Source organism: Triticum aestivum, chromosome 3B (genome assembly GCF_018294505.1).
Source record: "Triticum aestivum cultivar Chinese Spring chromosome 3B, IWGSC CS RefSeq v2.1, whole genome shotgun sequence".
NCBI lineage: Eukaryota > Viridiplantae > Streptophyta > Magnoliopsida > Poales > Poaceae > Triticum > Triticum aestivum.
The window spans coordinates 677,835,792-677,858,143 of NC_057801.1; positions in this window are offsets into that span (position 1 = coordinate 677,835,792).

Sequence of the window (22,352 nt, forward strand, 5' to 3'; positions counted from 1 at the left end):
ACCGGCCGGTAGGGGTAGGTTGTGTCACGACCTCATCGACTCCGATCATCAGAAAACATAGCCACATCAATCCCCATGTGCAGTTGATCTCATCAACCGTGCACACAGCCGAACTCATCAACGACAACAGATCTCATCTGCCGCCTCCATATATCTAATATACATACGATCTAAATCCAAATCCTATAACAGAGACTCTGATACCACTGTTGTGGTCTACGGTAGGGTGCGTCAACTGCAAATTAAATATTCCTACATGCAGAACAACCAAGAACATGCTACGGGAGATGGATCACAGTTTGTTACCACTAGACGTGCAGTGCCGTGCAGCGAAAGAAGAGTTGGGGCAGCGCGTCCGCGTGGATCGTCTCCTCCTCGTCCGATCTCCCTCGAATAGCCGGTCGTACGATCCCACGTACAAGTTCGCCGGAGCGGCGCAGGTGCACCACCTCTAACAGTATCCGCGTGTGCAGGAAGAACACCGTGCGGCGGACTGCTAGGTCTGATCACACAGTCGGCGGTGAGTGGAGGTGGCTATGCAAACCCTAGTCGCAGCGCCAAAGCGATCAACTGCTTGAGTGTGCTACACCTCCACTTTATATAGGCGTCCGTCGCGGGCTCAACACTTGGGCCTCGCACGAACCCTAAAGCCCAAAGTCTACTCGGTCACGTTCCTAGTCCAGTTCGGATCACATCCGACCAATGTCCTATGAACCGACCTCGTAGGTTCCTTCCCTTAAGCGCGCGACCCCTCAGGTTCAAGTCGGCTTGGTCATAGTTCGGATCACCTCCGACCTGCACGGTTGGTAGCGGCCTCTAGCAAGGCGTGCCGACCACCAAGCAGACTATGAAGCTGGTTAGGCAAACCTGTACAACGTGTCACACTTCTGTTCCCTTTGTCACACGATATATGTTGTCGGGCTCAAGGCGAGTCTGTCATCCTTGTGGTAGCCCAACCTCTTTCTCGTTCCAGTGATACCGCCCACAAACCGGATTATCTCATAATCCCTGTCGCATGGCCATGCTTATCCTGGTCGGATCACACGAGGGGCCCAGAGTATATCTCTCCTCATCGGAGGGGCAAATCCCATCTTGCTCGACCATGTCTCGCAGCATGGGACTGGACAAACCCGAAACCTACCTTTGTAACTACCCAGTCATGGAGTAGCGTTTGGTCGGCCCAAAGCAAATCTGTCACCATCCCGAGTACATGCGTCAGCTCAGGTCTTAGGACATAGAACGTATGTTGTACTAGAGACTCACAGATGACATATCGCTGCGTCTCATAGTTGGGTCTGTCCGACTCGGACCTTATCTTGACTCGGATCCGACTACGTCGAATCCGACCAAACCTTTCCAAGTCCATATTATCCGGTTAGCATCCAATGCTCCATGGCTAGTGAGACCAAGCCATCGACTGTGTCATATGCTAGTCTAGTTGGATGCGCGTCCACACAACCCTTTCGACTAGGGACCTTTTAGGACAATCATCATTCAATGTATAGTCCCACAAACAAGTCACGTACTTGCTGATACACATCATTGATAATGTCCAAGGACTATCTTTATTCATAAACACATAGGAAATATCATCATACATGATTGCCTCTAGGGCATATCTCCAACAGACAACCAGGTTCATAGAGTTCACCTGGAGTGGAATGGCCGATAAGCTCAATGAGGTCAAAGGCTTTGGCTTCATGATGGACATTTCCTGTCATCCACTCAAGGACCCATGTCTTCGGATCCCTGTTGTAGCCTCGAATGTGGAGATTGGCAAAAAAACTGGAGCAGAAGCTCTTCATTCCAGTGCTCCTTATCAGTGACAAACTGCAGCAGGCCTGCATCTCGAAAGCAGTCAAGTGCTTCTTCTAGGCATGGCAGGCCAGCAATAGCTTCAAAATCCAGACGCATATGAGGAAATATGTGCCCTTGGTTGTACAAAACACAAGAGTAATAGCTGCATTGCTGATAACTCCAGAACCTATCAGATGATATTCTGGGCTTGGAGTATGGGTTCTTGGCACTGTCAAAGAAGGTGTTGTGTGCAATGAAGCCATTGGCATTGAACGATCCTGGTGCAGATGCAGTACCTGGAAACCTTGGCAACATGGGCTTTGGCTTCTGAACCTGAGGCTTGTGCTCCACATGATAATCAAACTATGGATCGGGAGCAGGCGGAGGAATCAGAATGGGCCATCTGACAGGAACAAGTTTGCCTTGATAGAATGCATGCTCAATAGTGTGTGGCCTTGGTGGCGGTACAGGAGCAGAGGCATTGGCGGAGGCGTCGGGCTGCACATTGGATGCAGGTGCAGCATTGGCTTCGTTCACAGTGTTAACTTGAGGCGCCACACTGGCTTCAGTCATGACAACATCATTGGCTTCAGTGGCATTGTTGGTGGCCGCCTTCGTATTCTCAACCTCCACTTGAGTAGCTGGAGGGTCGAGCATGGACACATTCTCCTTGAGAACATTTTCTGCTTGATTGGTGGGGGTGTGGCAAAAGGTTCTTCTTTTCTTTCATCGGCTGATGCAGCCGGAATCTCTTCAGAAGCATTAGCTTCGGACACAGGAACCGTCACAGAAGGATTGTCTTCAGGGAACACTTGACGTGCCACTGAGCTGGACTGGTGGGAATCCTCTTCTGTGTTGGTTGTCATGGAGACCGATGGCCTCTGGCCTTTGCGAAGCCGTTGAAACACGGGCGATGCTTTCGGTGATGGTGTGGTCTCCATGTAATTTTCATCATTGACAATTGGACTGGTACCTTGTGTTGGTGAAGGACCGGGTGTACTTGGTGAGTCTTGAACTGGGGTATCTGGTTGGGGGCAATCAGCCTATGAGGCGTCTGTGTGATTGGCATCAAGGGACGACCAATACTGATGGGTTCGCTATTCGTGTGAACAGGCGATGATATTGTGGGGCGCTGGATTTGAGGAAGGACTTCATCATCTTCTACATTGTCTTGAGGACCAATGTCTTCAGTCGCGATGGTGTCAACGACTGGAACTTCTTGAGCTTCAGGAGCCTCTGTGGAAGCAGGCTCATGAACGATCAACTGACGCTCTTGATGTTTGGATGGAGGGGCAGCAAAAGCAATGGGTTTGACAACAAGGGGCTCTTTGGGAGCAGCCCGATCTCTCTTCTTGGTCTTCCTCTTCTTGAGGGGTGGTGCATCATCTGTGGTGTTCTTGGTTTTACGCTTTCTGGCTTCGGCTTCAGCTGCCTTGGTTTTCTTCTGTTCTGAAGCTGCTCTGGGAACCTTAGGCTTCGAGCCAATCATGTTGGCAGGGAAGACAATGCGAGGTTCTTCCCGCCGTGGAGCTTCAGTTGGGGCCACAGCAGACTTCTTCTTGGCAGCCATCTTGGGGTCAATGCCTGGACGCCCAAGAGCCTTGCGCTTTTCAGCTTCATTGTACGCCTGAACACACTTGGCAGCAAGATTCTTCATGCGTTCTCTTGAGCCTTTGGCTTCTTCACGCTTCTTGCGAAACGCTTCCTTGAGGTCATTCAGCATTAGTTTGAACTTCTGAACATCAGCCACACTGAGCTTGGCCACATGCTTCTTGAACTGCTCCTTCTCAAAATCAATTTTGTTTTTGAGTTCGACAATCTTTTGAGCCAGAGCCAGCTCAGGAGCAATGGCGCCTTGGAAGGCGACGCTGATGCCAATCGGAAGCTAAAGATCATCAAAGCTAAGATCTGGGTTGTCAAACCATTCATCAATGAAGTTGTCCAGGATTGTTACGTCGAAGAGGGGAAGATCATTGAAGATCTCCGCCTCTTGCTTGCTCTTTATCAGTTGTTCAAGAGCATCCTCACCAAACTCGTCATCAGACGACAGATCAATAGCTTCAGGTTCGTTCCTTAGAATGGCAACTGGTGTCAGTGCTTGACTTGTCCTCTGAGAAGTTCTGTTTTGAGGCTTCTCAGTATGTTTGGAGACACGAGATTGATCTTCAGAGGTGTTACTTGGAGCAGGAGGGGCAGTTGCCAATGGCTTCACTCGAGAATACTTTAGTGTAGCAGTTGGTTTGGAAGCCTTAGCTTTCTTCTGCTTGTGCGGCATAGGAGGAGGAGTTGGTGCATCATCGGTGTCAGCATCATCATCAATATGATCCACATTCGCACCTTGAATGGCGATGTGCGCAAGGAGGCCTTCAAAGTTGTAGAAGGGGCCAATCCTGTTTTTGTTGGCTTCACGGGTGCCATCTTCCCATGGAGAGGACGGACTTGGGTTGAAGTCAAGTATGAATGCCTTCTTGTTCTTTGCAGCAGAATCTTTGGCGAACTGGTAGTTGCGCTTGAATAGAATGTCTTCGCGACACCACAGCAGAGAAGAGGGGTCAGCATCCTCTGGCTGCGTTCCGCGAACCATGCATGGATAGAAGCCTTGCTCAATGGCTTCAGTCTGGGACCTGGGTTGAAGATTCTTGTACAGTATATCTCCCCAGGGTTGCTTGATGGCATTCTTCTCGGCATATTCTTCAGTGACAAAACGGTACTTGAACCATTCCTCAGCCAAGTATCTTCGAATCCATTGGATGCGATTCTTGTGTCCAGTATAGGTTTCCTCTGGGTCTGTTTTGTATAGCTCATGCAAATCTAGAGGCAAATCCTTCGAAGTGTTCCCACAATGCTTTCTGCCACCCTTTCTTGCTGGTTTCCCAGTAGCCATGAAGCTTAACCTGAAAGGCTTCAGTACTTGCAAAGGCTTCTTACGGCTGGTCAGACAAGAACTTGCTTCAGGAGAATTTATATGATTCTGTAAGAACTCTGCAAATGAATGCAGACTATGAGAACCAAGGGATTATCCCACGGACATGTACCTATGACAGCATTAGAGGTGCGAGGGAAGGGGAAGAGGTCATATGCATTCTCAGAAGATTTTTGAAGATAAATCAGTTTGAAGACATTGACCTCATAACGCGAAGACATTCACTTATTTGATGAGAGTTGGTTCCAGATTTGTACGAATCCAAGAATAAGTACAAGTGGGGAATCTAACTTGTAGAGAAGCATAAGTGAACAGACTAGGCATAGTATGAGATGAAGAAAGAGATAGATTCAACTTTGGAGATCTAGAAACTAGTTTTGGTAAAGAAGGATGAATCTATCAGATCGAAAAGACGGTAAAAAGCGAATTTTAATTACCACATGAGGAACTGCTAGACGGAGCGAAGTTGGAGGTCGAGCAATTCGATTTTCCGTGCCCTAACTTGGCGATGGAGGACACCTACGGCGATGGAGGAGAGGATGAGGTCCGCGGCGGGTGTGAGGACGGCGTCGGAGAAGTCGCGGCAGCTAAGCGCTTCGTCGTCGGCGTCGTCGAGAGCTAGCGGTGGCGCTAGTGTTTTCGGGAGGTGGCGAGGTGGAAGAAGATTTTTTGACCGAGATGAGACAGGTATTTATAAGGAAAGAGACGACACAGCGCAATTATGCAGGTGCCCCTAGCGATTCGCATCTGAAGGGTACGTGGCAAGCATGCAACACCTTGGTAGTTGTTCCATGTTCCCACGCACGCCTGGATTGTCGGGGTGGTCGTTCCGAATTCTCCAGTTTTCAGGCAAAAAATAGGATATGGCATTAAAAATAGATATAAATGTTTGTCTGATTGACTTCAGCTGACAAGGTTCAGTGAAGACAATTGACTGTTTTCAATAGAATGCATATGATTTGGATAGGTAGAGTTGAGGTAGAAGCATAGCTATAATTTGGTTAGGGTCCGATCACATTCACTTAGATCAAAAGATTCAACAAGAAGTCATAGCTATAAGTGAATGTTGTAGAGGACAGAACACAAGTAGTATATAACTAGTTTAAGGCCAAATCAACCAGATGAATATAAACTTGAACACAAGTCAGGGATGAAGACAAATCAATTATGAAGACTTTGCAAACATAACGCCAACAGAAACACTTCAAACAAAAGTTTGGTGGTGGCGTTACCCACCCTATAGGAAGTATTAGACCCAGACATGGCGCACAATTATCGTGGCGCTCCAAAGTCAAATTCCGCATTAATGTATTCACACTTAGAGTGTATGTCTTCATTGATTGAAGATATACGTTACTTTGTGTGTTGCACATCTAAGTCATCAAAATGCATAAGTGTTAGGATGTGTGTCCCATTCAAAGGACATTTGAGGATTCCAAGATATTTAGCTCACACTGCAACTTGCAAAACCTTTTCTCATTCAAGGGCTTTGTGAAGATATCAGCCAATTGCTCTTCAGCGTTGACATGAATGATATCAATATCTTCCTTCATAACATGATCTCTGAGAAAGTGATGACGAATCTCAATGTGCTTTGTCTTCGAGTGCTGAACTGGGTTGTTGGCAATCTTGATGGCACTCTCATTGTCGCAGTAGAGAGGCACATTCTTCGGGTGTATACCATAGTCCTTGAGAGTTTGCTTCATCCAGAGAAGCTGAGCATAGCAAGATCCAGCAGCAATGTATTCGGATTTAGCAGTGGAGAGAGATACACAGTTCTGCTTCTTTGAAGACCAACATACAAGTGATCGTCCCAGAAAGTGACATGTGCCTGATGTGGACTTGCGATCAACCTTGTCACCAGCATAATCAGCATCTGAGAATCCAACTAGATTAAACTCTGAGCCCTTTGGATACCATAATCCTAGTGTTGGGGTGTAAGCCAAATATCAAAGAATTCGCTTCACAGCTAAGTGATGCGATTCCTTTGGTGCCGCTTAGAATCGGGCACACATGCAAACACTAAGCATTATATCTAGCCTAGATGCACATAAATAAAGCAAAGAACCAATCATGGAAGGGTATACCTTTTGGTCGAACTCTTTACTATTGTCGTCGGGACCTAGATGACTTTTGGTTGGCATTGGCGTCGTGTATCCTTTGCAGTCTTGCATTCCAAACTTCTTCAGGCAATCTTTGAGATATTTTTCTTGAGATATGAAGATACCATTGTGTTGTTGACGAATTTGGAGACCCAGAAAGAACTTCAGTTCACCCATCATGGACATCTGATATTACTCTTGCATCATGTGACCAAACTCATCACTATATTTCTTGTTGGTGCAACCAAATATAATGTCATCCACATAGATTTGGCACACAAATAGTTCACCATCATATGTCTTCGTGAAGAGAGTAGGATCTAGTGAACCAGGTTTGAAGCCTTTGCTCTTCAGGAAGTCTTTGAGCGTGTCATACCAAGCACGAGGGGCTTGTTTGAGGCCATACAGTGCCTTGTTTAGCTTGTATACCATATCAGGATTTTCTGGATCTTCAAAGCTAGGAGGTTGTGCAACATATACTTCTTCTTCAATCTTTCCATTGAGAAAAGCACTCTTCACATCCATTTGATACAGAAGGATGTTGTGATGATTTGCATAGGTAAGCAGTATGCGAATGGCTTCAAGCCTTGCCACCGGAGAAAATGTTTCATTGAAGTTAATTCCCTCCACTTGAGTGTAACCTTGTGCAACAAAACGAGCTTTATTTCTGACCACTTGACCATGCTCATCTTGCTTGTTGCGATATATCCATTTGGTGCCAATGATATTGTGCTTCCGAGGATCAGGACGCTTGACCAGTTCCCACACATTATTCAACTCAAATTGTTGAAGCTCTTCTTGCATAGCTTGAATCCATTCCGGTTCCATGAAGGCTTTGGGGACTTTCTTGGGTTCTGAGATTGAGACGAATGCAAAATGTCCACAGAAATTGGTGAGTTGTGTTGCTCTTTGTGTGGCTCTTGAACGAGTGGGTGGACCAGGTGCATTGAGGCTATCGATCATCTTCTCAATCTGTACTTCATTTGCAACACGAGGATGAGAAGGACGAAGATTTTGCTCATTCCGATCAATGTCATCATTTGGAGGATTATCTTCAGGTTGAGCATTGTCTTCAGGTTGAGTGGATGCAGAAACAATCAGTTCTTCTTCAGTCTGATTCTCAGAGGGTATGATTTCTCTAATGCTCATTTGCTTGATTGACTCGTTAGGGGATAATTCATCTAGCACATTTGGCAGGTGCTCTCTTTGCGAACCATTAGTCTCATCGAACCGCACATCCACAGTTTCAACCACTTTATAGTGAAAGTGGTTGAAAACTCTATAGGAGTGCAGATCCTTTCCGTAACCAAGCATGAAACCTTCATGTGCTTCCGGTGCAAATTTGGAAGTGTGATGTGGATCCTTGATCCAGCACTTAGCACCAAATACTCTGAGGTAACTTACGTTTGGCTTCTTACCAGTTAGGAGCTCATAGGAGGTTTTCTTTAGAAGCTTGTGAAGATAAACACGGTTGATGATGTGGCATGCAGTGTCAATGGCTTTAGGCCAGAACTTCCATGGAGTCTTGTACTCATCAAGCATCGTTCGTGCCATCTCAATAAGAGTTCTGTTCTTGCGCTCCGTGATGCCATTCTGCTGAGGTGTGTAAGGAGCAGAGAACTCATGAGTGATACCCATGGTATCCAGGTAGAGGTTGAGTCTGGTGTTCTTGAACTCAGTGCCGTTGTCGCTTTTGATGTGCTTGATCTTGACACCATAGTTCGTCATGGCACGATTGGCAAAGCGTCTGAAGACATCCTGCACTTCAGTTTTGTAGAGGATTATATGCACCCAAGTGTATTGAGAGTAATCATCAACAATGACGAAGCCATAGAGGAAAGCAGTAGCATTGAGAGTGGAGTAGTGAGTAGGGCCAAATAAGTCCATGTGCAGCAGCTCGAAGGGTTGAGATGTGGTCATGATTGTCTTCGAGGGATGCTTGGCTCTTGTCATCTTTTCGGCTTCATAGGCGCCACACAGATGATCCTTCTTGAACTTGACGCCTTTGATGCCCACTACATGCTTCTTCTTCGCGAGAGTGTGCAAGTTCCTCATGCCAGCATGCCCTAGCCTTCGATGCCAAAGCCAGCATTCTGAAGCTTTTGCTAGAAGACATACGGCCATCTGTGGTCCTGTTGAGAAATCTACCATATATAGATCATCTTCTCGATATCCTTCAAAGACTAGAGACTTGTCAGATTCCATCAGTACAAGGAAGCGATATTTTCCAAATAGCACAATCATGTCTAAGTCACAAAGCATTGAGACATACATTAAGTTGAAACCAAGGGATTCAACAAGTATCACTTTATCCATGTGTTGATCCCTTGATATTGCAACTCTACCTAGACCCAATACCTTGCTTTTACCAGTGTCAGCAAATGTGATGTGGCTCTTGTCTGATGGACATAGCGTTGAATCCATCAGAAGACTTCGAGTGCGAGTCATGTGATTAGTGCATCCACTGTCCATAATCCATTCTGAAGCACGAGGTGTTGTAGCCTACAGTGTAGTTTGGGGGATAGGCTTCACCAAGCGAGTTGTGAAGCAGAAACATTTGACGAACAAGTGGAACATGGAAATTCAGGTCTTGGTTAGGATAGATAGGATGAGTGTCAAGGAAATCTGGAGTGAAATACATAGTAAGACCATTTGGGCATTTTATCTTGCGCCCTACAAGGTTTTTAAGGTCTCCAGCATTAGCTTTGGATGCTTTTGATTTCCGGCTAGAGACCTTTCCCTGCAAAAGAGAGTTAAGTTTTCTTAACCACCCACATTTTCAAGGGTGGCTTAGAAGCATCTGAGAATTTTGGCTTAGGAGCCCTAGTAAATAGCCTTGCAGGGGGTGAATAATACTCATATGAATAAGCAGAAAAGTTCTTGGTTCTATGAACATAGCGATTTAATGAAACACGCTCATATTCATGGATCTGAGTATGATTTTCCTGCAAAACATTGACGTTAGGGTAACTCAGATGAGTCCTCGGTCTGTATGAAGCTTTTGGAACATATGAAGCCTTTGGTTTGGGTTTGTCTTCTTCACGGGTGGTGTCATGATGACATTCACGGCAAGATTCTCAAGACAACTCTTGGGTACCCATATCTTCTTCATAGGTCACCCATTCCTGCAGTTAGTACCAATATACCTGGAAAACACTTCGACATTTTGATTCTTAAACAATTTATAGTTTGCATCAAAGGATTCATCAATGATAATTGGGTTAGCACAAGTGAAGCCAGATAAAGTGGATGGATCTACTGGAGGTTCCTTTGCAGCAACCCAGGTGGTTTTGGGGTACTGCTCAGGCTTCCAGTATGACCCATCAACATTCATTTTTCTTTCGAACCCAACACCCTCTTTTCTAGGGTTTCGGTTCAGAATCTGTTTTTTGAGGACATCACATAATGTTTGATGCCCTTTGAGGCTTTTGTACATCCCTGTCTCAAGCAGTGTCTTCAACCTGGCATTCTCATCAGCAATAGTAGTGGTATCCTCAACATAGGGGTTAGTTACCACATCAGAAGTTGAAGATATCTCAACAGTAGTTGCAGTGGAACATTCAGCAATAGAGACAGCGTTATCACGCTCAGTGCATCTTAGACATGCTGGTTCAAATCCTTCCTAAGCGGAACTGATATGTTGAGCACGGAGTGACTCGTTTTCCTTTTGAAGATCTTCATGATCCGATCTCAATTTCTCAAGTTCCTGCTTCCTTTGAAGATAATCATAGGAGAGCTTTTCATGATATGTTGAGAGTGTTTCATGACGACCTTCAAGTTCCTGGTACTTAACATGAAGATTTTTTATGTCTTCAATTAAGGATTGAGTCTTAGTCATTTCCGCGTCCAATAGGTCATCGCTTTTGTCTAACAGTTTTTGAATATGTTCCATAGCTTTCTGTTGTTTAGTTGCAATTTTAGCAAGTTTTTTGTAGCTAGATTTGGATTCACCATCAGAGTCATCTTCACTTGCTGTTTGAAAGTAAGCATTGCGAAAGTTTACCTTGGCACCACGTGCCATGAAGTAGTAGGTGGGAGTCGAGTCGTTCTCGTCATCAGCGTTGGTGACGGAGCCATTGTCTTCAGTGTTGAAGATGGACTTGGCGACGTAAGCTGTAGCTAGAGCCAGACTTGCGGCACCAGATTCGGACTCCTGCTCAGACTCCACAACCTCCTCCGAAGCAGACTTCTCCTCTGAATCCATTTCCTTGCCAACAAAAGCACGTGCCTTTCCTGATGAGCTCTTCTTGTGTGATGAAGACTTGGAGGAAGATTTGGAAGAAGACTTTGAGGATTTCTTCTTCTTGTTGTCATCAGAATCATATTCTTTACTCTTCTTCTTCTTCTTCTCATTCTCCCACTATGGACATTCAGAGATGTAGTGGCCAGGTTTCTTGCACTTGTGATAGGTTCTTTTCTTGCTGTCATGGGTGGGAGCTTCATCATCCCTTGAGCTAGATCGTGAAGACTTTCTGAAGCTTTTCTTCCTAGTGAATTTCTAGAACTTCTTCACAAGCATAGCAAGCTCCTTTCCAATATCTTCAGGATCACCGGAACTGCAGTCAGATTCTTCTCCAGATGAGGAAGCAGTAGCCTTTGCCTTCAAAGTGCGAGTTCGGCCATAGTTGGGGCCATGGATATCTTGTTTCTCAGATAGCTGGTACTCATGTGTGTTGAGCCTCTCAAGTATGTCAGACGGATCGAGTGTCTTGAAATCAGGGCGTTCTTGTATAATCAGGGCTACGGTGTCAAATGAGCTGTGAAGAGATCTCAGCAGTGTCTTCACTATTTCATGCTTCGTAATGTCAGTTGCACCGATTGCACGGAGCTCATTTGTGATATCAGTGAGGTGATCAAACATGAGCTGGACATTCTCGTTGTCTTGTCTTTTGAAGCGGTTGAAGAGTTTGCGGAGAGTACTGATTCGTTGATCACGCTGAGTTGAGACGCCTTCATTGACCTTGGAGAGCCAGTCCCAGACTAGCTTCAACGTTTCCAGAGCGCTCACACGGCCATACTGCCCTTTGGTCAGATGACCACAGATGAAGTTCTTGGCTGTAGCGTCCAGTTGAATGAACTTCTTGACATCAGCAGGGGTGACAACTTCACTAGTCTTGGGAATGCCATTCTTGACGACATACCACAGATCGACATCAATGGCTTCAACAAGCATGCGCATCCTATTCTTCCAGTAGGGATACTCAGTGCCATCAAAGATGGGGCACGCAGTGGAGACTTTGATTATCCCTGCAGTCGACATATCTAAAACTCCAGGTGGTTAAACCGAATCACACAGAACAAGGGAGCACCTTGCTCTAATACCAATTGAAAGGGCTAGTTATCGACTAGAGGGGGGGTGAATAGGCGATTTTTATCAAAGTCTTCAAAACATGAGAGTTTCCAAGACAAACAGTAGAAACAACGCTATTCGTATGCAGTGGAAGGTAGACTACACTAGACAAGCCATAGTCAAGTATTCAATGAAGTGAAAGCACGAAGACTATTAGCAGCTAGGTAGTAAAGATCAGGGTGGAAGATAGTATGAAGCCAATCAAGACAAGTAGTCAAACAGTGAAGTCAAAAATATTGTGCAAGCAGGCAATGACTTCATGAAGACAAACTATAAGTAAAGAAAAGTGAGAGATAGAACCAGTAGCTTCAGGAAGACAGTGGTTTGTCCGACCAGTTCCAGTTGTTGTAACAATTGTACGTCTGGTTAGGGAGGCTGAGATTTAACTCAGAAGACCACGTCTTCACCTTATTCCCCTTGAGCTAAGGACTCTCAGTCCCCGCCCAATCACTCTGGTAAGTCTTCAAGGTAGACTCCCAAACCTTCACAGACTTCATTCACCGGCAATCCACAATGACTCTTGGATGCTCAGAACATGACGCCTAACCGGCTGGAGGATTCACAGTCCTCAAGTGAAATAAGTCTTTAGATCACGCGGACGGAAAGACTTAAGTGATGCCAAACACTCTTTGGGCTTTGGGTGGTTTGGGCTTTGTCCTCGCAAGGATTCTCTCTCAAAAGGATTCGGAGGTGGGTTGCTCTCAAACGACAAAAGTCGTATCTAACTCTGAGCAGCCACCAATTTATGGTGTAGGGGTGGGATATTTATAGCCACTGGCAACCCGACTTGATTTGTCCGAAATGACCCTGGGTCACTAAGGAACTGACACGTGTCGCAACGGTCAGATTTCAAACACACGCGGCAGCTTGACTTGGGCTACAAGTAAAGCTGACTTATCCGACTCTGGATAAGATTTTCTCTCATTGTCTTTGCTCGAAGACATAGGATTTGGTTGAGCATCACTTCAGTCACTCTGACTTTGTTCACTTGGACCCCACTTAACAGTGCGGTGGTTCCTATGACTCAACAAAGAAGAAGAGAAACAACGAAACAACTAAGTCTTCGCGCTCCATAGTCTTCAGACATTGTCTTCATATGTCATAGACTTCAACGTGATTAGCTTCACAGACCACCATTGGCTTCAATGTCTTCACACATTTTTAGGGGTCATATCCAGTAGGGAAACCAAATCACTGGGGGACTACTACCTGTGTTATCCTGCAATTCTCACAAACACATTAGTCCCTCAACCAGGTTTGTCATCAATACTCCAAAACCAACTAGGGGTGGCACTAGATGCACTTACACATGTACCAGTACTACTAGTTACAACTATGGTTTTTAGACCAAATTACCAGTACATTAGCCTAGACTCAATGGAAAAATTCCTATCCTATGCATCAAATGGCATCTCTTTCTCTATAGGAATTGAGATGCATGTCATCTCACTTCCTATGATTTTCATATTCCTATAAAATTCCTATCCTATGAACGAAAGGAAGCCTCTGTTGGAGTAACTACTATAGCTAGCAGTACTGCTGGTACAGTAGTTTTCTTCAAGAAGCAGAATTCAACGAAGTCATGATGGTTATTTCATCCGAGAAACTTCAAATTAGGAAAGGTTGGGCCTATGATTTGACGGCTCATTAGTCATTATTACTGCGGCACGACGACCGGGGTGACTCTCCCTTGGAGTTCTGCGTGCCTGGCAAGTGGACTAGGATGGTCGATGTCCCACATGTTGGCGAATGGAAGTATTCTTTCCAATATCGAGGATCAAGGAAACCGCGTGGTATAGTATCACTCCTGATTGGTTTGCAAAAAAAATAGTATCACAGCTGATTTATATTTATTTTTTATTTCTGATGAATGCTAGCGTTTCAACTCTTACGACGAAGAGTGCCAAACACGGCACGTGCTGGATGTCCCACACGTCAGCGAAAGGAGTGGGACATGAACAACGTGGTAGAGCCTAGCGCAAAAAAAACAGAGTGGTAGAGCGTCTCCACTTCTTCCACTTCTGGGTCGGTGACCACACGTAGTAGTACTAGTGGTATGAACGATACAAAGTGTGACCTGGAGAGAAAGACACGTCTAGTTGGAAGGTCTCGTGGCATACACGTAAACAAATATAAAAGCTAATATGTGCCTCCAACTAATATATATAGTAGTAGTAGAGTACTTAGGCACATACTCCATAACATCACCGTGCATTACACGTACAACATTTAGTGGTACTCCCTCCGTTCCAAATTACTCGTCGTGGTTTTGAACTAAAACCACGATGAGTAATTTGGAACGGAGGGAGTACGTAGTAAGAGACAAATGCCGCCCAAGAGTTCCCTTCTCGACCCACTTTTGGGTGTTTGGTAGAGTGTATGGAGGGTGCATGAGCCCACACTAGTTTAGCACAAATACACTAGAAGCATGCATGAAGAGAGCATGCATGAAGAGGGGTGTTGAGTTGAGCATGCATGAAGAGGGAACAACTATGCTGAGACGAGAACGCAACCAAACACACCCTATATGCCACGCATGTTCATACCATTTGTGCCTTTCTACTTCACTTACTGCACTACATTACTCAGGTTCGTACGTCCACTCCTGGGTACATGTCCGTCTTGTAGTTCCAGTCCCACTTGTTCTTCATATAGATGGAATGATCCTTGCATGACACGTGCACCTTGATGCTAGATGTCTCGCGTGTTGGCAAAAGGATGAACAAAGCTCACGTAAAAAAATAGAGTGGAAGAACATAGATTCCCGACGACCGAGAAGGAGCAAGGAACCTCGTGGTTGAGCTTCTGCACTCATAATATTTTATATTATTCAGTGATATAAAATCAACCAATCATCTCCACAGTGGACTGGAAGAGTACAAAACACGGCAGCCCAGTGTACTTACATCATACTAGTACATGGCTAACCCACGCTATCACCATATTTCTTGGCTTCCGTGTGACACCTATCTCTAGTAATCCAGCAGCCCGTATCGCTTCTCCCTCCTCGTCTCTCTCAAAGTGAAGCGGGCTGGCGTTTTTGCCGTCTATTGAGGTCGGTTAACTCATCACATTTTAGCGACAAGCCAAGAGCATTCTAAAAAAGTTCCTTTCACGTTCCGTTTTCAAAAATAAAAAAATCCTTTCACGTACGAATTTGACTGTATGCTTTGAGCAACTTGCATGTCCTATACTGCTCCTGTTTGGATACTCTAACTTAGCCAGAGGTTAGAATAACTCATGACTAACCCTGAACTAACTGTAGCCAAAGAGGTGTTTGGGTGACAGGGTTAATTGACAATAAATGCACTTGATGGAGAGAGAAAAGTGATTTTTCAGTGATCCCAATGAGAACTATCTCCAGTTAGCACCTCTTGGGTGGGATAATTTTTTTGGTGGGTTCGGTGCAACTTGCTCCAATTTAAATCCTCATGCTTGGATACTTTAGGGCTATTTGAGCCCCAACTAGCTCAAACTAACTCTAACCCATGGATCCAAACAGGGCCTATGGCCAGCCTCGACGCGGAGCAGTCGCATGCACCGGGAAGCGGCACTCTCTCAGCCGTCGCGCCACTTCAAAGCTGGCGCTAGTGAGAGGTCGCCTCCGCTCTGGCCAGGCATTAATGCAGCACTGATGATCCAGGGCGACGCTGACCGTTCATGCGGGAAGCATGCGCTGGCAAGGGAGTATAGGTTTTGAACCGTTTCAGGTGTAGTACTGGTAGTTTGCAAAACTACTCAATTATTGCACTCAGTTTCCTAAAAAATTGTGGTAAAACGTTACTCCACAGCCCACTTCCCTTCTCCTTCCTCTTCCACCGCCTGCGCACGTCCACGGGAAGCGACCGGTCAACCCTTATATAGGAGTGCTATCACAAAAAGATGCATGCATGACCACTAAAATTTCCAGATTAAAGCGCCGCTCCAGCGGGAGTATGGCGTATGTTGTTACCAGTTACCTTCGGCCGGGCCATGGCTACCGGGTGACGGCGACCAGAGAAGAGGCGGCGGGAGCGGAATGAATGCAACTACTGTTTGGGTTCGCCGTCCAGCTTAAATAAATGCGCAGCATCACGTGTACCCGCGGGTGCACAAATTGTAACATACGTGTCTGCTTAAGTGGGCGTCACATAACTGGTGTGTGTGTGTGTGAGAGAGAGAGAGAAAGAGATTCTGTGAGACAAAGTGCGTGTGTGCGACTCTACTCTTCGGACATGTACTCAACCTTTTGCATCAGGATATAAGTATAATGGTATTTACTTTAGCTAGTGATTTACGTGGCCATGTTAACGTGGTTGTGTAAAAAAAATTCACTTCCTACTCGTGATTTGCGTTATATAATTACAAGCAAGATGCCCGTGCATTGCACGGAACATCAATATGCATTTTTACAAAACACCTGTTGTGATTGACCCATGCAGGAGTAATCCCATGTGTAAAGACTAATGATATCTCAAGAATTTTATCAGAAAACTAGTATCTCGAGAATGTCATCAAAAAAACGAAAGATGAGAGATAAGGTGAGGAGGAGTGGAGTGTGGTGGTGACTGGTGGTCGGAATGGGCGGAGGCATGGGGATGGACGACACCGGCAGGCGGTAGTGGCCACCATGCTAGATTGTTCCTTTTATAATTGCTCAGCAATGAGGTTGTGGGAGATAAGGATGTGGAGAGAGGTGTGGGTATCTTTTGTAAAATTATCATAGTTTGCTTTCTATCTGTCAGATATAGATCAGACGGTCTATACTACAAGATGGCAGGCACACCATCATCGCCAACTCGGTTTTTTATAAGGGTACAGATGATAAGTTTGCTAACTACTAAAGTAAAGTGGAATTTGTCCATGTTATACAAGTAAATTAAGGTGATTGTTTATCATACGGGTAAGGTTGGATGAAGGGTGGTAGGAACAAATGCTCCGCCTAGAGCATGTGTGTGTGATGGAGTCTTAGTGTGTGTGGGGGGGAGGGGTGTGTGTGTGTGTGTGTGTGTGAGAGAGAGAGAGAGAGATGGAGTCTGTGTGTGTGTGTGATGGAGTCTTAGTGTGTGGGGGGGGGTGCGTGTGTGTGTCTGTGTTTGTGTGTGTGTGTGTGGGTGGGTGGGTGGGTGGGTGGGTGGGTGGGTGGGTGTGTGTGTCGCGGGGTCCTCGGTGGCGGATGTAATTTAAGTGTGCATGGCTTCATCATAGAGAGGTGATGTGTATGGTAGAGGCCACCAACGATGGGGTGCGAGAGAGAAAATGCCCATAGAGAGGGAAGAGAAAGTGTGTGCACGTGAGAGGAGTCGACATCGAGAGAACGTGTTTGTTCGAGAGACACCGAGGAAGACTACTATATATCGATGGTGCATGTAGGCGGGAATTAAACGAAGGGATGGTCTTATTGGATTCGGGGATATAGGGGAAGAGTGAGAGGGGGTAGCTAGCTAGAAGGAGATTGTTAAGTGTGAGTGTGTGTTTTACCCATCCAGGCGGAAGTTATGTGCACGCAAGAAGAGAACGATTTGATGTGGCATTAGGGTTGAGGGTAATTAACCACGTATGGAGACATTGAGACCATGAACGTGCATGTGTGAGAGGTATACATGTTGATACGTCTCCAACGTATCTATAATTTTTTATTGTTCCATGCTATTATATTACCCGTTTTGGATGTTTATGGGCTTTACTCTACACTTTTATCATTTTTGGGACTAACCTACTAACAGAAGGCCCAGCCCGAATTGTTGTTGTTTTTTGCCTATTTCAGTGTTTCAAAGAAAGGAATATCAAACGGAGTCCAAACGGGATGAAACCTTCGGGAACGATCTTTTTGGAACAAATGCCAACCGGGAGACTTGGAGTGGACGTCGAGCAACAAACGAGGCGGCCACAAGGGTGCCCGGCGCGCCCACCACCCTCGTGAGCCCCTCGATCGTCCACCGACGTACTTCTTCCTCCTATATATACACCCGTACCCTGAAAACATCAGAAGCGACCATGAAAACCTAATTCCACCGCCGCAACCTTTTGTATCCGCGAGATCCCATCTTAGAGTCGTCGTCGGCGCTCCGCTGGAGGGGGGATCCACCATGGAGGGCCTCTAGATCATCTCCAAGGCCTCTCCGATGAGTTGTGAGTAGTTTACCATAGACCTTCGGGTCCATAGTTATTAGCTAGATGGCTTCTTCTCTCTCTTTGAATCTCAATACAAAGTTCTCCTCGATCTTCTTGGAGATCTATTCGATGTAACTCTTTTTGCGGTGTGTTTGTCGAGATCCGATGAATTCTGGGTTTATGATCAAGTTTATCTATGCGAAATATTTGAATCTCCTCTGAATTCTTTTAGGTATGAGTAAGTTATCTTTGCAAGTCTCTTCAAATTATCAGTTTGGTTTGGCCTACTAGATTGATCTTTCTTGCAATGGGAGAAGTTCTTAGCTTTGGGTTCAATCTTGCGGTGTCCTTTCCCAGTGACAGCAGGGGCAGCAAGGCACGTATTGTATTGTTGCCATCGAGGATAAAAAGATGGGGTTTATATCATATTGCATGAGTTTATCCATCTACATCATGTCATCTTTCTTAGTGCGTTACTCTGTTCTTCATGAACTTAATACTCTAGATGCAGGCAGGAGTCGGTCGATGTGTGGAGTAATAATAGTAGATGCAGGAAGGAGTCGATCTACTTGTCACGGACGTGATGCCTATATACATGATCATACCTAGATAATCTCATAATTATTCGCTTTTCTATCAATTGCTCGACAGTAATTTGTTTACCCACCGTAATACTTATGCTATCTTGAGAGAAGCCACTAGTGAAACCTATGGCACCCGGGTCTATCTTTTATCATATAAGTTTGCCATCTACTTTTATTTGCATCTTTTACTTTCCAATCTATATCATAGAAACACCAAAAATATTTATCTTATCATATTATCTCTATCAGATCTCACTTTCGCAAGTTTCCGTGAAGGGATTGACAACCCCTTTATCGTGTAGGTTGCGAGGTTCTTTTTTGTTTGTGTAGGTGTGTGGGACTTTTGAGGAGCCTCCTACTGGATTGATACCTTAGTTCTCAAAAAACTGAGGGAAATACTTATGCAACTGTGCTGCGTCACCCTTTCCTCTTCAAGGAAAACCAACGCAAGCTCAAGACGTAGCAAGAAGGATTTTTGGCGCTATTGCCGGGGAGGTCTTCGCTCAAGTCAAGACATACCAAGTACCCATCACAAACTCATCTCCCTCGCATTACATTATTTGCCATTTGCCTCTCGTTTTCCTCTCCCACACTTCACCCTTGCCATTTTATTCGCCCTCTCTTTCCCAATCTGCTTTCTCTTTCGCTTGCCCTTTTTGTTTGCTTGTGTGTTGGATTGCTTGTCGCGATGGCGCAAGATAATACCAAATTGTGTGACTTCTCCAATACCAATAGTAATGATTTCCTTAGTACTCCGATTTCTCCTCTTAATGATGTTGAGTCTTGTGAAATCAATGCTACTTTGCTGAATCTTGTTATGAAAGATCAATTCTCCGCCCTTCCTAGTGAAGATGCTGCTACCCATCTAAACAACTTTGTCAATTTGTGTGAGATGCAAAAGAAGAAAGATACGGATACTAATATTGTTAAATTGAAGTTATTTCCATTTTCCTTTAGAGATCGTGCTAAAATTTGGTTTTCATCTTTGCCTAAAAATAGTATTGATTCATGGAATAAGTGCAAAGATGCTTTTATCTCTAAGTATTTTCCTCCCGCTAAGATCATCTCGCTTAGGAATGATATTATGAATTTTAAACAACTTGATCATGAGCATATTGCCCAATCTTGGGAAAGAATGAAATTAATGATTCACAATTGCCCTACTCATGGTTTGAACTTATGGATGATCATACAAAATTTCTATGCTGGATTGAATTTTGCTTCTAGAAATCTTTTAGATTCAGCCGCGGGAGGCACTTTTATGGAAATCACTTTAGGAGAAGCTACTAAACTCCTTGATAACATTATGGCTAATTATTCTCAATGGCACACCGAAAGATCTACTAGTAAAAAAGTGCATGCTATAGAAGAAATTAATGTTTTGAGTGGAAAGATGGATGAACTTATGAAACTGTTTGCTATTAAGAATGCTCCTATTAATCCCAATGATATGCCTTTGTCTATTTTGATTGAGAAAAATAATGAATCTATGGATGTGAATTTTGTTGGTAGGAATAATTTTGGTAACAATGCTTATAGAGGAAACTTTAATCCTAGACCGTTCCCTAGTAATTCCTCTAATAAATATGGTAATTCCTACAACAACTCTTATGGAAATTTTAATAAGATGCCCGCTGATTTTGAATATAGTGTTAAAGAATTTATGATCTCTCAAAAGAATTGTAATGCTTTGCTTGAAGAAAAATTGCTTAAAGTTGATGAATTGGCTAGGAACGTTGATAGACTTTCGCTTGATGTTGATTCTTTGAAACTTAGATCTATTCCTCCTAAGCATGATATCAATGAGTCTCTCAAGGCCATGAGAATTTCCATTGATGAGTGCAAAGAAAGAACCACTAGATTGCGTGCTAAGAAAGATTGCTTTGTAAAAGCGTGTTCGTCTAGTCTCCATGAAAATAATGATGAAGATCTAAAAGTTATTGATGTGTCCCCTATTAAATCCTTGTTTTGAAGTATGAATCTTAATAATGATGGGACTGGATATGAGTCAACTTTAGTTAAAAGGCGTCCCAATAATTCAGAGTTTTTAGATCTTGATGCTAAATTTGGTAAAAGTGGGATTGGAGAGGTCAAGACATTAAATAGCATTGAACCCACTATTATGGATTTCAAGGAATTTAATTATGATAATTGTTCTTTAGTAGATTGTATTTCCTTGTTGCAATCCGTGTCGAATTCTCCTGATGCTTATAGTCAAAATAAAGTTTTTACCAAACATATTGTTGCTGCCTTGATGCAATCTTATGATGAAAAACTTAATTTGGAAGTTTCTATACCTAGAAAACTTTATGATGAGTGGGAACCTACTATAAAAATTAAAATTAAAGATCATGAGTGTTATGCTTTGTGTGATTTGGGTGCTAGTGTTTCCATGATTCCAAAAACTTTATGTGATATTCTAGGTTTCCATGATCTTGATGATTGCTCTTTAAATTTGCACCTTGCTGATTCCACCATTAAGAAACCTTTGGGAAGGTTCAACGGCGTTCTCATTTTTGCAAATAGGAATTATGTGTCCGTAGATTTTATCATTCTTGATATAGATTGCAATCTTTCATGTCCTATTATTCTTGGTAGACCCTTCCTTAGAACGATTGGCGCAATTATTGATATGAAGGAAGGGAACATTAGATTCCAATTTCCTTTAAGGAAAGGCATGGAACACTTTCCAAGAAATAAAGTCAAATTATCTTATGAATCTATCATGCGAGCTACTTATGAATTGAGTGCCAAAGATGGTACTACTTAGATCTATCCTCGCTTTTATGCCTAGCTTGGGGCGTTAAACAATACCGCTTGTTGGGAGGCAACCCAATTTTATTTTTTTTATTGCTTTTTGCTTCTGTTTATTAATAAATATTTCATCTATATTCTGTTTAGATGTGTTTTCATGTTTTAATTAGTTTTTGTGCCAAGTGAAACCTATAGGATAACCTATGGAGTAAGGTAATACTTAATTTGATTCTGCTGAAAAACAGAAACTTTGCGCTCACGAGAAAAAAATCAATAAATCATAGAAACATGATTTTGCATTTATTTTTTTGCAGTAGATCAGTACACAAATTTCCTAGGACGTCCTATTTTTGTAGGATTTTTAGAGTTCCATAAGTATTCGAAAGTTACAGATTTCTATAGATTGTTCTGTTTTTGGCAGATTCTGTTTTTCGTGTGTTGTTTGCTTATTTTGATGCATATATGGCTAGTATGTAGGGGTATGAACCATAGAGAAGTTGGAATACAGTAGGTTTAACACCAATATAAATAAACAATGAGTTCATTAGAGTACCTTATGTGGTGGTTTTTCTTTCTTGCACTAACGGAGCTTATGAGATTTCCTGTTGAGTTTTGTGTTGTGAAGTTTTCAAATTTTTGGTAAAGATTTGATGGACTATGGAATAAGGAGTGGAAAATCCTAAGTTTGGGGATGCCCATGGAACCCCAATATATTCAAGGATAACCAAAATCCTAAGCTTGGGGATGCC